General features: G+C 36.5%; 1 pseudogene; it reads left to right on the forward strand.

The window, feature by feature from the left end:
* The window catches only part of LOC133849714 (large subunit ribosomal RNA), a 7,473-nt pseudogene extending 548 nt beyond the window's left edge, over positions 1-6,925 (forward strand).
* The last annotated feature ends 9,953 nt before the right edge of the window (positions 6,926-16,878 follow it).

Here is a 16,878-nt window from a genome sequence, read left to right on the forward strand (position 1 = left end):
GCATGTATGGAATTTATCAAACAATTTTGATAAGAGTTTATTTAAATTAGAGTGCTTGCATTTTAACATAAAATAAATTTCAAAAATTTGATAAAGTGCTGATAGATTATATGAGTACAGTGCGTTAATTTTTCGGAATTATATAATGGCATGATTATCATTGATTTTTATGTTTATTATAAGCACTTGTATGATTAACAATGCGAAAGATTCAGGATACCTTCGGGACCCGTCTTGAAACACGGACCAAGGAGTCTAACATATGTGCAAGTTATTGGGATATAAACCTAATAGCGTAATTAACTTGACTATTATTGGGATTAGTTTTTTAACTATTTATAGTTAATTAACGCAATCCCGGGGCGTTCTATATAGTTATGTATAATAATATTTATATTATTTATGCCTCTAACTGGAACGTACCTTGAGCATATATGCTGTGACCCGAAAGATGGTGAACTATACTTGATCAGGTTGAAGTCAGGGAAACCCTGATGGAAGACCGAAACAGTTCTGACGTGCAAATCGATTGTCAGAATTGAGTATAGGGCGAAAGACCAATCGAACCATCTAGTAGCTGGTTCCTTCCGAAGTTTCCCTCAGGATAGCTGGTGCATTTAACTGTTGTATAAAATAATCTTATCTGGTAAAGCGAATGATTAGAGGCCTTAGGGTCGAAACGATCTTAACCTATTCTCAAACTTTAAATGGGTAAGAACCTTAACTTTCTTGATATGAAGTTTAAGGTTATGATATAATGTGCCCAGTGGGCCACTTTTGGTAAGCAGAACTGGCGCTGTGGGATGAACCAAACGTAATGTTACGGTGCCCAAATTAACAACTCATTCAGAAACCATGAAAGGCGTTGGTTGCTTAAAACAGCAGGACGGTGATCATGGAAGTCGAAATCCGCTAAGGAGTGTGTAACAACTCACCTGCCGAAGCAACTAGCCCTTAAAATGGATGGCGCTTAAGTTGTATACCTATACATTACCGCTAAAGTAGATGATTTATATTACTTGTAATATAAATTTTGAAACTTTAGTGAGTAGGAAGGTACAATGGTGTGCTTAGAAGTGTTTGGCGTAAGCCTGCATGGAGCCGTCATTGGTACAGATCTTGGTGGTAGTAGCAAATAATCGAATGAGACCTTGGAGGACTGAAGTGGAGAAGGGTTTCGTGTGAACAGTGGTTGATCACGAGTTAGTCGGTCCTAAGTTCAAGGCGAAAGCCGAAAATTTTCAAGTAAAAAAAAGTAACTAAAATTTAAATTTTGTCATAATTAAAAAACTTGAATAATTTTGAACGAAAGGGAATACGGTTCCAATTCCGTAACCTGTTGAGTATCCGTTTGTTATTAAATATGGGCCTCGTGCTCATCCTGGCAACAGGAACGACCATAAAGAAGCCGTCGAGAGATATCGGAAGAGTTTTCTTTTCTGTTTTATAGCCGTACTACCATGGAAGTCTTTCGCAGAGAGATATGGTAGATGGGCTAGAAGAGCATGACATATACTGTTGTGTCGATATTTTCTCCTCGGACCTTGAAAATTTATGGTGGGGACACGCAAACTTCTCAACAGGCCGTACCAATATCCGCAGCTGGTCTCCAAGGTGAAGAGTCTCTAGTCGATAGAATAATGTAGGTAAGGGAAGTCGGCAAATTAGATCCGTAACTTCGGGATAAGGATTGGCTCTGAAGATTGAGATAGTCGGGCTTGATTGGGAAACAATAACATGGTTTATGTGCTCGTTCTGGGTAAATAGAGTTTCTATCATTTATGGTAGTTTCTTGTTCCCCGGATAGTTTAGTTACGTAGCCAATTGTGGAACTTTCTTGCTAAAATTTTAAGAATACTAGTTGGGCAACCAGTTAGTTCTTTTAAATTATAACGATTATCAATTAACAATCAATTCAGAACTGGCACGGACTTGGGGAATCCGACTGTCTAATTAAAACAAAGCATTGTGATGGCCCTAGCGGGTGTTGACACAATGTGATTTCTGCCCAGTGCTCTGAATGTCAAAGTGAAGAAATTCAAGTAAGCGCGGGTCAACGGCGGGAGTAACTATGACTCTCTTAAGGAGGATCAATGGGTCTGCAGAAGGGGAATAATGGTTCATTTCTCAGCAATGGCAAATGGGCTACCGTCCTTCGTTAGTCAGATCAAGTCGACTCATAGGCAACATGTGCCCCACTAAAATGTGGCCTCCTCGTGGTGTCCTCCGGGTGCTGGACCGATGTAGTTTCGGCAGCAGCGAATATGAGCGGCGAAAGGGGCCATTGGGTTACCACCCCGATGGTCCTGAAAAACTGATGGTGCAAACTCTAATAACATGCCTCGGATAGCTGAAAGTTATTCAGTGAATTCTCCTACGGCATCCGTAGGAGCCCATCAGGGAAGGAACGTAGATGCTAATCCAGTTGTTGGACATCTATGTGTGGAATGCGGCCGATCTTTTGGAACAAAGACCGGTTTAGGTGTCCACATGTCGCGTCAGCACAAAGACAGGCTTGATGAGCTTCGTACGCGTGTTGACGTGAAAACCAGGTGGTGTGAGGAAGAATTGGCCATGATGGCGAGGAAGGAACTTGAGCTCATAGCAAATGGCGAGAGGTTCATTAATAAAAAGCTGGCGTTGCATTTTCCAGAACGCAGTGTCGATGCTATTAAAAAGTGTCGACAGAGGGATAATTATAAGGCAAAAATCGAGCAGCTAAGAGGGCAAGCGGCTCTTATCCCCGAAATTAATGAACCACAAACCATTACGCGCCGCCCTAGTATAAGTGGGCTTGAGTCTTCTTCTTCAATGTCAGAGTCGGTTCCAATCACACCATCGATACATTCGGACGACGTCCTCATGCGGATACTGCGGGGCTTCGGCCCTGTGGGATGTAATCGATCGTGGAGAGTCGAGGTTCTGCAATCTATCATTGATGGAGCGCAGACTTCGGGCAAAGAAGCAACTCTCCAGTGTTTGTCTAACTATCTCCTGGAAATTTTTCCGAATCGAAACGAAGGTCCGGTTTCGGCGAGAGTCTTTCCTGAGCCTCGCAATAGGAGACAAAATAGAAGGCAGCAGTTCGCTAGGGTTCAGCGCAACTGGGACAAACATAAAGGTCGATGCATCGGATCCCTGCTAGCAGGACCCGACGAGTCGGTAATGCCAAACCAAGAGATTATGGAACCATACTGGAGAGAAGTCATGACACAGCAGAGCCTTTCCTCTTGCAATAGCACCGTGCCCCATATGGGACACTTGCTTGAGGGGGTATGGTCACCTATTACGTCTAGGGACCTGCAATTGCATCAAGTGCCATTGAATTCTTCTCCCGGACCGGACGGAATATCTCCAAGAACTGCCAGGAGTATTCCCAGTGGTGTTATGCTTCGCATAATGAACCTTATTCTCTGGTGCGGCAAACTACCCACACTCTTCCGAATGGCTCGAACCGTTTTCATCCCGAAGACGGTAAGAGCATCCCGACCAGAAGACTTCCGTCCGATATCGGTGCCTTCTGTCATAGTTAGACAACTCAATGCCATCTTGGCATCTCGATTGGCCTCATCAGTCGATTGGGATCCGCGTCAGCGGGGGTTTCTTCCTACTGACGGTTGCGCCGATAACGCGACAATAGTTGACTTAATCCTGAGGGACCACCATAGACGTCATGCGTCGTGTTATATCGCGACACTTGATGTCAGCAAAGCGTTTGACTCTGTGTCTCACGCAGCGGTAATTGACACCCTATCCGCGTATGGTGCACCAACGGGTTTTGTTGACTACGTACGTAGCTTGTACTTGGGAGGTGGCACTAGTCTCAATGGTAAAGGCTGGAGATCAGAGGAATTCGTCCCTGCTAGAGGTGTGAAGCAGGGTGACCCTTTGTCTCCACATATGTTCAACTTGGTCATCGACCGGTTGCTCAGGTCTCTACCGGACGAGATTGGTGTCAGTGTCGGAAATGCCAAAACAAACGCTGCAGCGTTCGCAGACGATCTGGTGTTGTTTGCTTCCACACCGAAGGGCCTTCAGGCATTATTGGATACCACGGTCTCCTTTTTGGCGTCCGTTGGGCTGACCCTAAACGCTAATAAGTGTTTTACTGTTAGTGTCAAGGGGCAACCGAAGCAGAAGTGTACTGTGATCGAATCACGGAGCTTTTGTGTAGGTTCGCGCAAGTGTCCAAGCTTGAAGCGTTCTGAGGAATGGAAGTATCTTGGCATCCAGTTCACTGCGGACGGGAGGGCCCGCTACAATCCGACTGAGGACATTGGTCCCAGATTGGATATCATATCGCGGTCCCCCCCTGAAGCCACAGCAGAAGTTATTCGCCCTCAGAACTGTCCTCATTCCACAGCTATATCACAAGCTAACCCTTGGTAGTGTGGCAATAGGCGTTTTGAGAAAGTGTGACAGACTGGTACGGTCGGTCGTAAGGAAATGGTTAGATCTTCCTATGGATGTGTCAGTAGCATTCTTCCATGCCCCCCACACAAGTGGGGGTCTCGGTGTTCCCTCAGTTCGAAGGACAGCTCCAATGCTGCGCATACAGAGGTTAACGAACATAAAATGGCCCCACCTCGAGCAATCCGAGACAGCCAGTTCGTTCCTTAGTGCGGAAATTCGGAGGGCCCGAGATAGGTGCAAGGCATCGGGAGACGCGGCTCTGGATACACGCCTTTTGATCGACTCGTACTGGGCGGATAGGTTGCACTCCTCTGTTGATGGTAGCGGTCTCCGTGAAGCAGGGCGTTATGCTCCGCAACACGGGTGGGTTGTCGCACCCACGCGTTTGTTAACTGGAAAAGCTTATTTGAATGGGATCAAACTGCGGATAAATGCCCTACCCACGCGGTCTCGTACCACGAGGGGAAGGCACGAATTGGAGAGGCAGTGTCGTGCAGGATGTGATGCTCCCGAATCACTAAACCACATTCTGCAGAAGTGTCATCGTACGCATGGGAGGCGGGTGGCTAGACACAACAGTGTAGCTAATTATCTCAAGCGGGGACTTGAGACGAGAGGCTACTCTGTCATTGCTGAACCAAGTCTGCAGGAGAGAACAGGATATATAAGCCGGACCTGGTGGGTTTCCGACCAGATCACACGATAGTGATCGACGCTCAGGTAGTGACTGACGGACTTGATCTTGACCAAGCTCATCAGAGTAAGGTTGAGATCTACGACAGACAGGACGTACGAACGGCTCTGGTTCGGGATTATCAGGCACATGAGGACATTAAAATCGTTTCTGCTACGCTAAACTGGAGGGGCATCTGGAGCTATCGGTCGGTAAAACGACTGAGAGCACTGGGAGTCCTTAACGCTGGTGATAGCAATATTATCAGTACCAGGGTGGTAGATGGCGGAGTCTGCGGCTTTAAGACGTTCATGTTCCATACTGGATATCGCCAAGGAGTGGGTTAGCACCGAGGTTTACTTTCCTCATTGAAAGTCAACTACACTGGCCAACATCTATTGTGTACAAAGTAAAGGGAAAACAGTCATATGACGTGCCATCCTTATATGGCATTGTTGTGTGGGCAAATTCATTTCCTACAAAAAAATAGCCAAATGCCTCGTCATCTAATTAGTGAAAAATTAGCCAAATGCCTCGTCATCTAATTAGTGACGCGCATGAATGGATTAACGAGATTCCTACTGTCCCTATCTACTATCTAGCGAAACCACAGCCAAGGAACGGGCTTGGAATAATTAGCGGGGAAAGAAGACCCTTTTGAGCTTGACTCTAATCTGGCAGTGTAAGGAGACATAAGAGGTGTAGAATAAGTGGGAGATATTAAATTTCGGTTTAGTATCGACAATGAAATACCACTACTCTTATTGTTTCCTTACTTACTTGATTAAATGGAACGTGTATCATTTCCTAGCCATTATACGGATATATTTATTATATCTTATGGTATTGGGTTTTGATGCAAGCTTCTTGATCAAAGTATCACGAGTTTGTTATATAATCGCAAACAAATTCATTAATGAGAGAGTGCATTTATGTATTCTCAAATTAAAAATTTGGTATAACTCCAATTACTCAGGTATGATCCAATTCAAGGACATTGCCAGGTAGGGAGTTTGACTGGGGCGGTACATCTCTCAAATAATAACGGAGGTGTCCCAAGGCCAGCTCAGTGCGGACAGAAACCACACATAGAGCAAAAGGGCAAATGCTGACTTGATCTCGGTGTTCAGTACACACAGGGACAGCAAAAGCTCGGCCTATCGATCCTTTTGGTTTAAAGAGTTTTTAACAAGAGGTGTCAGAAAAGTTACCATAGGGATAACTGGCTTGTGGCGGCCAAGCGTTCATAGCGACGTCGCTTTTTGATCCTTCGATGTCGGCTCTTCCTATCATTGTGAAGCAAAATTCACCAAGCGTTGGATTGTTCACCCATGCAAGGGAACGTGAGCTGGGTTTAGACCGTCGTGAGACAGGTTAGTTTTACCCTACTAATGACAAAACGTTGTTGCGACAGCATTCCTGCGTAGTACGAGAGGAACCGCAGGTACGGACCAATGGCACAATACTTGTTCGAGCGAACAGTGGTATGACGCTACGTCCGTTGGATTATGCCTGAACGCCTCTAAGGTCGTATCCGTGCTGGACTGCAATGATAAATAAGGGGCAATTTGCATTGTATGGCTTCTAAACCATTAAAAGTTTATTATTCATTTAATAGACGACGATGGATGTGATGCCAATGTTACATATAACATAGTAAATTGGGAGGATCTTCGATCACCTGGTGCCGCGCTAGTTATATATTAAAACATTATTTAATACAATGACAAAGCCTTGAATCAATTGTAAACGACTTTTATAACAGGCAAGGTGTTGTAAGTGGTTGAGCAGCTGCCATACTGCGATCCACTGAAGCTTATCCTTTGCTTGACGATTCGATAAAATATATATGTTTAAGGCATATATAAAAAAATATTATATGTATGATGTATATATGGAAACGTATATATGTTTATATATATAAATATGCAAAATTGTATGCATAATTATGTTATACAATTACGCATATAAGAAGAATATTTATATAATATATGAATATATTATATATATAAATAAATAATATATCAATGTGTACAAAATATACTTGTATATTTTAAATATGCATTTATTTAGTATGCGTTAATTATATATATTTATTTGGTAGCCAAAAGGACGCCATCATATTAGTGGCGAAGATTAAAAATATGCATAGTATATCTATGTGTACAAAATACTTGCATATTTTAAATATGCATTTATTTATTATGCGTTGGTAATATATATTTATTTGGTAGCCAAAAGGACGCCATCATATTAGTGGCGAAAATTTGTTTACAAAATACTTGCATATTTTAAATATGCATTTATTTATTATGCGTTGGTAATATATATTTATTTGGTAGCCAAAAGGACGCCATCATATTAGTGGCGAAAATTTGTTTACAAAATACTTGCGTATTTTAAATATGCATTTATTTATTATGCGTTGGTAATATATATTTATTTGGTAGCAAAATGACGCCATCATATTAGTGGCGAAAATTAAGAATATGCATAGTATATCTATGTGTACAAAATACTTGCATATTTTAAATATGCATTTATTTATTATGCGTTGGTAATATATATTTATTTGGTAGCCAAAAGGACGCCATCATATTAGTGGCGAAAATTAAGAATATGCATAGTATATCTATGTTACAAAATACTTGCATATTTTAAATATGCATTTATTTATTATGCGTTGGTAATATATATTTATTTGGTAGCCAAAAGGACGCCATCATATTAGTGGCGAAAATTTGTTTACAAAATACTTGCGTATTTTAAATATGCATTTATTTATTATGCGTTGGTAATATATATTTATTTGGTAGCAAAAGGACGCCATCATATTAGTGGCGAAAATTAAGAATATGCATAGTATATCTATGTGTACAAAATACTTGCATATTTTAAATATGCATTTATTTAGTATGTGTTAGTTATACATATTTATTTGGTAGCAAAAGGACGGCATCATATTAGTGGCGAAAAAACTTATAAGTTCAATTTTGACAAAAAATTTCAACATATGAAAATTGAATGAAAAACTTTTTAAATAGCATTTTATACTGTTTATTAATATAATGAGATATGATTTTGAATTTAACTTGAGAAAAATTTTTTGGACTTGGTGAATTTTTTATTGAACTGCAGCCAAATGATATGAGGTTCTACCGAGATATGAGTTCAACATTGACAAAAAATTTCAACATGTCAAAATAGAATAAAAACTTTTAAATAGCATGTTATACAGTTTATTAATATAATGAGATAAGATTTTGAATTTAACTTGAGAAAAAATTTTTTGGACTTGGTGAATTTTTTATTGAACTGCAGCCATATGATATGAGGTTCTACCGAGATATGAGTTCAACATTGACAAAAAATTTCAACATGTGAAAATTGAATGAAAAACTTTTAAATAGCATTTTATACAGTTTATTAATATAATGAGATAAGATTTTGAATTTAACTTGAGAAAAATTTTTTGGACTTGGTGAATTTTTTATTGAACTGCAGCCATATGATATGAGGTTCTAGCGAAATATGACAAAAAATTTCAACATATGAAAATTGAAGAAAAAACTTTTCAAATAGCATTTTATACAGTTTATTAATATAATGAGATAAGATTTTGAATTTAACTTGAGAAAAATTTTTTGGACTTGGTGAATTTTTATTGAACTGCAGCCAAATGATATGAGGTTCTACCGAGATATGAGTTCAACATTGACAAAAAATTTCAACATGTCAAAATAGAATAAAAAACTTTTTAAATAGCATGTTATACAGTTTATTAATATAATGAGATAAGATTTTGAATTTAACTTGAGAAAAAATTTTTTGGACTTGGTGAATTTTTATTGAACTGCAGCCATATGATATGAGGTTCTACCGAGATATGAGTTCAACATTGACAAAAATTTCAACATGTGAAAATTGAATGAAAAACTTTTTAAATAGCATGTTATACAGTTTATTAATATAATGAGAGATTTTGAATTTAACTTGAGAAAAATTTCAACATGTGAATGAATTAAAACTTGAGAAAAATTTTTTGGACTTGGTGAATTTTTATTGAACTGCAGCCATATGATATGAGGTTCTACCGAGATATGAGTTCAACATTGACAAAAATTTTTTTGTGAAAATTGAATGAAAAACTTTTTAAATAGCATTTTATACAGTTTATTAATATAATGAGATAAGATTTTGAATTTAACTTGAGAAAAAATTTTTTGGACTTGGTGAATTTTTATTGAACTGCAGCCATATGATATGAGGTTCTACCGAGATATGAGTTCAACATTGACAAAAAATTTCAACATGTCAAAATTGAATAAAAACTTTTAAATAGCATTTTATACAGTTTATTAATATAATGAGATAAGATTTTGAATTTAACTTGAGAAAAAATTTTTTGGACTTGGTGAATTTTTATTGAACTGCAGCCATATGATATGAGGTTCTACCGAGATATGAGTTCAACATTGACAAAAATTTCAACATGTGAAAATTGAATGAAAAACTTTTTAAATAGCATTTTATACAGTTTATTAATATAATGAGATAAGATTTTGAATTTAACTTGAGAAAAATTTTTTGGACTTGGTGAATTTTTATTGAACTGCAGCCATATGATATGAGGTTCTACCGAGATATGAGTTCAACATTGACAAAAAATTTCAACATGTGAAAATTGAATGAAAAACTTTTAAATAGCATTTTATACAGTTTATTAATATAATGAGATAAGATTTTGAATTTAACTTGAGAAAAAATTTTTTGGACTTGGTGAATTTTTATTGAACTGCAGCCATATGATATGAGGTTCTAGCGAAATATGACAAAAATTTCAACATATGAAAATTGAAGAAAAACTTTTCAAATAGCATTTTATACAGTTTATTAATATAATGAGATAAGATTTTGAATTTAACTTGAGAAAAAATTTTTTGGACTTGGTGAATTTTTATTGAACTGCAGCCATATGATATGAGGTTCTACCGAGATATGAGTTCAACATTGACAAAAATTTCAACATGTGAAAATTGAATGAAAAACTTTGCAGCCATATAAATAGCAGCATGTTATACAGTTTATTAATATAATGAGATAAGATTTTGAATTTAACTTGAGAAAAAATTTTTTGGACTTGGTGAATTTTTATTGAACTGCAGCCATATGATATGAGGTTCTACCGAGATATGAGCAACATTGACAAAAAATTTCAACATGTGAAAATTGAATGAAAAACTTTTTAAATAGCATTTTATACAGTTTATTAATATAATGAGATAAGATTTTGAATTTAACTTGAGAAAAAATTTTTTGGACTTGGTGAATTTTTATTGAACTGCAGCCATATGATATGAGGTTCTACCGAGATATGAGAGACAAAAATTTCAACATGAAAATGAAGAAAAACTTTTTAAATAGCATTTTAACAGTTTATTAATATAATGAGATAAGATTTTGAATTTAACTTGAGAAAAAATTTTTTGGACTTGGTGAATTTTTATTGAACTGCAGCCATATGATATGAGGTTCTACCGAGATATGAGTTCAACATTGGCAAAAATTTCAACATGTGAAAATTGAATGAAAAACTTTTAAATAGCATTTAATACAGTTTATTAATATACTAAGATAAGAATTCGAGTTAAACTTGAGAAAACATTTTTTGGACTTGGTGAATTTTTTATTGAACTGACATATCATTTCAACTTTGACAAAAATTTTAAACAATGTTAAACAATTTACGATTGTACTTGTATTTAATACAAATTATTGATGATAATATAATGAAGTTTTGCTGTTGTATTATTAAATTAGTGCCACATAAAGATACATTAGGTGGTGGACCTTAGTAAAATGAGCTGGTTGTAGAAAACGTGTCACAAAACCTATATAGGGGTGGTGATGTCGAGCAGGCATGTCATATGAGAAAAATTTCACAAGTGAAATATATATGACTATGTATATGGAGTGAGTCTTGCCGGCATGTCATATATAAATAATATATGAAAACAATCATATAGAAGGCAATATGATTAAAAAAGTTAAAAATAATGAAGTTTTACTGTTGCATTATTAAATTAGTGCAACATAAAGATACATTTGATGGTAGACCTTAGTAAAATGAGCTGGTTGTAGAAAACGTGTCACAAAACCTATATAGGGGTGGTGAGGTCGGGCAGGCATGTCATATGAGAAAAATTTCACAAGTGAAATATATATGACTATGTATATGGAGTGAGTCTTGCCGGCATGTCATATATAAATAATATATGAAAACAATCATATAGAAGGCAATATGATTAAAAAAGTTAAAAATAATGAAGTTTTACTGTTGCATTATTAAATTAGTGCAACATAAAGATACATTTGATGGTAGACCTTAGTAAAATGAGCTGGTTGTAGAAAACGTGTCACAAAACCTATATAGGGGTGGTGAGGTCGGGCAGGCATGTCATATGAGAAAAATTTCACAAGTGAAATATATATGACTATGTATATGGAGTGAGTCTTGCCGGCATGTCATATATAAATAATATATGAAAATAATCATATAGAAGGCAATATGATTAAAAAGTTAAAAATAATGAAGTTTTAATGTTGTATTATTAAATTAGTGCAACAAAAAGATACGTTAGATGGTAATACTAAATAAAATAAAAGCATTGCAGAAAACGTGTCACAAAACCTCTATAGGGGTGGTGAGGTCGGGCAGGCATGTCATATGAGAAAAATTTCACAAGTGAAATATATATGACTATGTATATGGAGTGAGTCTTGCCGGCATAAGTCATATATAAATAATATATGAAAATAATCATATAGAAGGCAATATGATTATACAAGTTAAAAATAATGAAGTTTTGCTGTTGTATTATTAAATTAGTGCAACATAAAGATACATTAGATGGTAGACCTTAGTAAAATGAGCTGGTTGTAGAAAACGTGTCACAAAACCTATATAGGGGTGGTGATGTCGAGCAGGCATGTCATATGAGAAAAATTTCACAAGTGAAATATATATGACTATGTATATGGAGTGAGTCTTGCCGGCATAAGTCATATATAAATAATATATGAAAATAATCATATAGAAGGCAATATGATTAAAAAGTTAAAAATAATGAAGTTTTACTGTTGTATTATTAAATTAGTGCAACAAAAAGATACGTTAGATGGTAATACTAAATAAAATAAAAGCATTGCAGAAAACGTGTCACAAAACCTCTATAGGGGTGGTGAGGTCGGGCAGGCATGTCATATGAGAAAAATTTCACAAGTGAAATATATATGACTATGTATATGGAGTGAGTCTTGCCGGCATAAGTCATATATAAATAATATATGAAAATAATCATATAGAAGGCAATATGATTATACAAGTTAAAAATAATGAAGTTTTGCTGTTGTATTATTAAATTAGTGCAACATAAAGATACATTAGATGGTAGACCTTAGTAAAATGAGCTGGTTGTAGAAAACGTGTCACAAAACCTATATAGGGGTGGTGATGTCGAGCAGGCATGTCATATGAGAAAAATTTCACAAGTGAAATATATATGACTATGTATATGGAGTGAGTCTTGCCGGCATAAGTCATATATAAATAATATATGAAAATAATCATATAGAAGGCAATATGATTAAAAAGTTAAAAATAATGAAGTTTTACTGTTGTATTATTAAATTAGTGCAACAAAAAGATACGTTAGATGGTAATACTAAATAAAATAAAAGCATTGCAGAAAACGTGTCACAAAACCTTTATAGGGGTGGTGAGGTCGGGCAGGCATGTCATATGAGAAAAATTTCACAAGTGAAATATATATGACTATGTATATGGAGTGAGTCTTGCCGGCATAAGTCATATATAAATAATATATGAAAATAATCATATAGAAGGCAATATGATTATACAAGTTAAAAATAATGAAGTTTTGCTGTTGTATTATTAAATTAGTGCAACATAAAGATACATTAGATGGTAGACCTTAGTAAAATGAGCTGGTTGTAGAAAACGTGTCACAAAACCTATATAGGGGTGGTGATGTCGAGCAGGCATGTCATATGAGAAAAATTTCACAAGTGAAATATATATGACTATGTATATGGAGTGAGTCTTGCCGGCATAAGTCATATATAAATAATATATGAAAATAATCATATAGAAGGCAATATGATTAAAAAGTTAAAAATAATGAAGTTTTACTGTTGTATTATTAAATTAGTGCAACAAAAAGATACGTTAGATGGTAATACTAAATAAAATAAAAGCATTGCAGAAAACGTGTCACAAAACCTTTATAGGGGTGGTGAGGTCGGGCAGGCATGTCATATGAGAAAAATTTCACAAGTGAAATATATATGACTATGTATATGGAGTGAGTCTTGCCGGCATAAGTCATATATAAATAATATATGAATATAATCATATAGAAGGCAATATGATTATTCAAGTTAAAAATAATGAAGTTTTGCTGTTGTATTATTAAATTAGTGCAACATAAAGATACATTAGATGGTAGACCTTAGTAAAATGAGCTGGTTGTAGAAAACGTGTCACAAAACCTATATAGGGGTGGTGATGTCGAGCAGGCATGTCATATGAGAAAAATTTCACAAGTGAAATATATATGACTATGTATATGGAGTGAGTCTTGCCGGCATAAGTCATATATAAATAATATATGAAAATAATCATATAGAAGGCAATATGATTAAAAAGTTAAAAATAATGAAGTTTTACTGTTGTATTATTAAATTAGTGCAACAAAAGATACGTTAGATGGCAATACTAAATAAAATAAAACTATGTATATATAAATAATATATGAAAATAATATATGGAGTGAGTCTTGCCGGCATAAGTCATATATAAATAATATATGAAAATAATCATATAGAAGGCAATATGATTAAAAAGTTAAAAATAATGAAGTTTTACTGTTGTATTATTAAATTAGTGCAACAAAAAGATACGTTAGATGGTAATACTAAATAAAATAAAAGCATTGCAGAAAACGTGTCACAAAACCTTTATAGGGTGGTGATGTCGCGCAGGCATGTCATATGAGAAAAATTTCACAAGTGAAATATATGTAAACAGGTCACTTCTGTTAATAATAAGTTTAGCGATCCGGCAGCTCATGCACTCTGTTAAATATGAAGAAGAACAAGAGTTGCGAACGCACTTCACCCTTGAAAAGTCGCGGAAGTGTTAAGTCGTTGCTGCAAAAAGTCGTAGTTATAAAATATTATGCGTAGTATTATTCACTATTCAAGTTATCACGATTTATAATAAACAATTAATTTACATTCAATAAAAATACTTTTACATTTGGGGCTCAACCGGTCGTGAGTCTTGTGTGTGAAAAATTGAAAGTTGTTGCTGAAAATACGGATAGACGGAACAGTTGCAAAGTTGTGAAATAGGGTCTTGTAAGTTGAAGCCCTTATTTCAAAATAAGTTGAAAGGTCCGAATCCAATAAGCAGTAGTACTTCAGTGGAAGTTGCAAAAATTCAATTCAATTCAATTTTGGTGATCATCTGCGTAATTGCGTTTCTGCGTTGCGGGATACATACACAATGGCTACACTGAATACGCCAGTAAAGAAAACAAAAAACGCCGGCAAAGAAAACGAATGTACAACACAAAGAAGCAGAAGAAGAGGTGACGTCGAAATTAGAACTTGTGGTAGAGAACGAAATGGAAGAGGAAAATGAAAAAGAGTGACCAGCAGTGTATCTGAGAAAGTTGACCAAATGCTGCAGCTGTTAAGTTTGAAAATAGAAGTTGACGAAAACAAAGTGGCCAGATTAAGATTGCAGCCGATAAGTTTGAAAAAGTTGTGGCCGATTACGATGGAAAATCGATACCAGTTAAAAGTGGTTTGAAATTTTCGAAAGAAATGCGGATGCCTACGAGCTTTCAGAAAAACAGAAATATGTTCAAGCCAGAGGCAAGATGGTTGGAACAGCCAAGCTATTCCTGGAGTCTGAAGATGTGTGCGGTTACGAAGAACTGAAACGTAGTGTGATCGAAGAGTTTGCATGCAGTGTCAATAGTGCAGATTTACACAAGAAGCTGCAGGATAGAAAGAAGAAGAAAGATGAGTCAATGCACGAGTACATGTTGCAAATGAGGAAGATAGCTGCGCTTGGTGACATTGAAGATATTGCTGTAATTAATCACATAGTAAATGGACTCGATATTAAAAATGAATATAAGTGCAGTATGTTGCGATGTAAGTCACTTAAGTCATTGAAAGAAGAGTTTGAGATTTACGATAAGCTGAATGTGAATGAAAAGAAGAGTGAGCAACAGAAAACGAATTTTAACAACAAGCAAATGACGTCAGCTGGAAAAAAAGAGCATTGCTATAATTGCGGTTCGACAGAGCATAAAAGAAAGGATTGCAATGCCAGCACAAAATGCTTTAGTTGCAATCGAGAGGGTCATATTTCGCGTAATTGTCCTACAAAAGTTGAAAAAAGTTAATAAAGTTATAAACGAGAACAGCCGCACCAAAAAGATAAAAGTCAACAATCTTGAAGTAGACTGTCTGGTGGACACAGGGTCGGATGTGACGTTGATAAAGGCAAATATCGTAGATCAAATGAAGAACGTAGAGCTTACTAAGACTGCCTCAGTATTGCATGGATTGGGCAATGCCACGACACAACCAACTGGATGTTTCAACGCGCAAGTAGTGGTCGATCGGCTGTCAACTGACCAATATTTTATTGTTGTGCCTAGCAATAAAATGGAATACGATGTACTGCTAGGGCACGATTTTATCAATAAATTTCGCATGGTGGCTGACAAACGAGGATATACCTTTTTGAATATGGAAGGAAGCTCGATGCATAATGATGAGTATGACGTATATAATATTTGCGAAGAGTCTTCATTTACAGTTTCGCCAAAATATCGAAAGCCTATCGAGCAGTTGATAGAGGACACCTACGAGAAGCCGCCGCAAGTTGTTAAACAGTGTCCTGTCGAGCTAAAGATAGTGCCAGATGGAGTGGTTAAGCCGTTTCGCCATCCACCTGCTCGGTTATCACCAAATGAAGCTGCCGCTGTACAGAAGCAAGTAGAAGAGTGGATTGATCATGGAGTCGTACGCAAATCGTCGTCAAATGTTGCAAGCAGAGTAGTTGTTGTTAAAAAGAAGGACGGCACACTGCGAGTATGCGTCGACTACAGAAAACTTAACAACATGGTACTGATGGATTGTTTTCCGGTGCCACTGATGGAGGAAGTGCTTGAGAGTTTGCAGGCTGCACGTTGGTATACGATAATGGATTTGGAGAATGGCTATTTCCACGTGCCAATTCAAGAAGAAAGCAAATGGATGACAGCTTTCGTTACACGTGAAGGGCTTTACGAATTTAATAAAACGCCGTTTGGTTTTAAAAATTCGCCAGCTGCTTTCATAAGGTTTGTTCAGTTTGTATTCCAGAACCTTATAAACTCTGGAGACATGCAGCTGTACATGGATGATATAATCATATACGCCGAGTCGCCTGAGGTATGCTTGCAGAAGACCAGACGAGTTTTGGAGACAGCAGCGCAGTATGGCTTAAAAATTAAATGGAAGAAGTGCAGCTTTATGCAAAATAAAATCAATTTTCTGGGCCACACCATTGAGGCTGGTAAAATTTGGCCGGGAAAGGAGAAAACTGTAGCAGTCAGCCATTTCAACACGCCGAAGAATATCAAAGCAGTACAGTCATTTCTGGGATTGACGGGATTCTTCAGAAAATTCGTTCGCGGATATGCTCA

Source organism: Drosophila sulfurigaster, unplaced genomic scaffold (genome assembly GCF_023558435.1).
Source record: "Drosophila sulfurigaster albostrigata strain 15112-1811.04 unplaced genomic scaffold, ASM2355843v2 contig_233_pilon, whole genome shotgun sequence".
NCBI classification, from domain to species: domain Eukaryota; kingdom Metazoa; phylum Arthropoda; class Insecta; order Diptera; family Drosophilidae; genus Drosophila; species Drosophila sulfurigaster.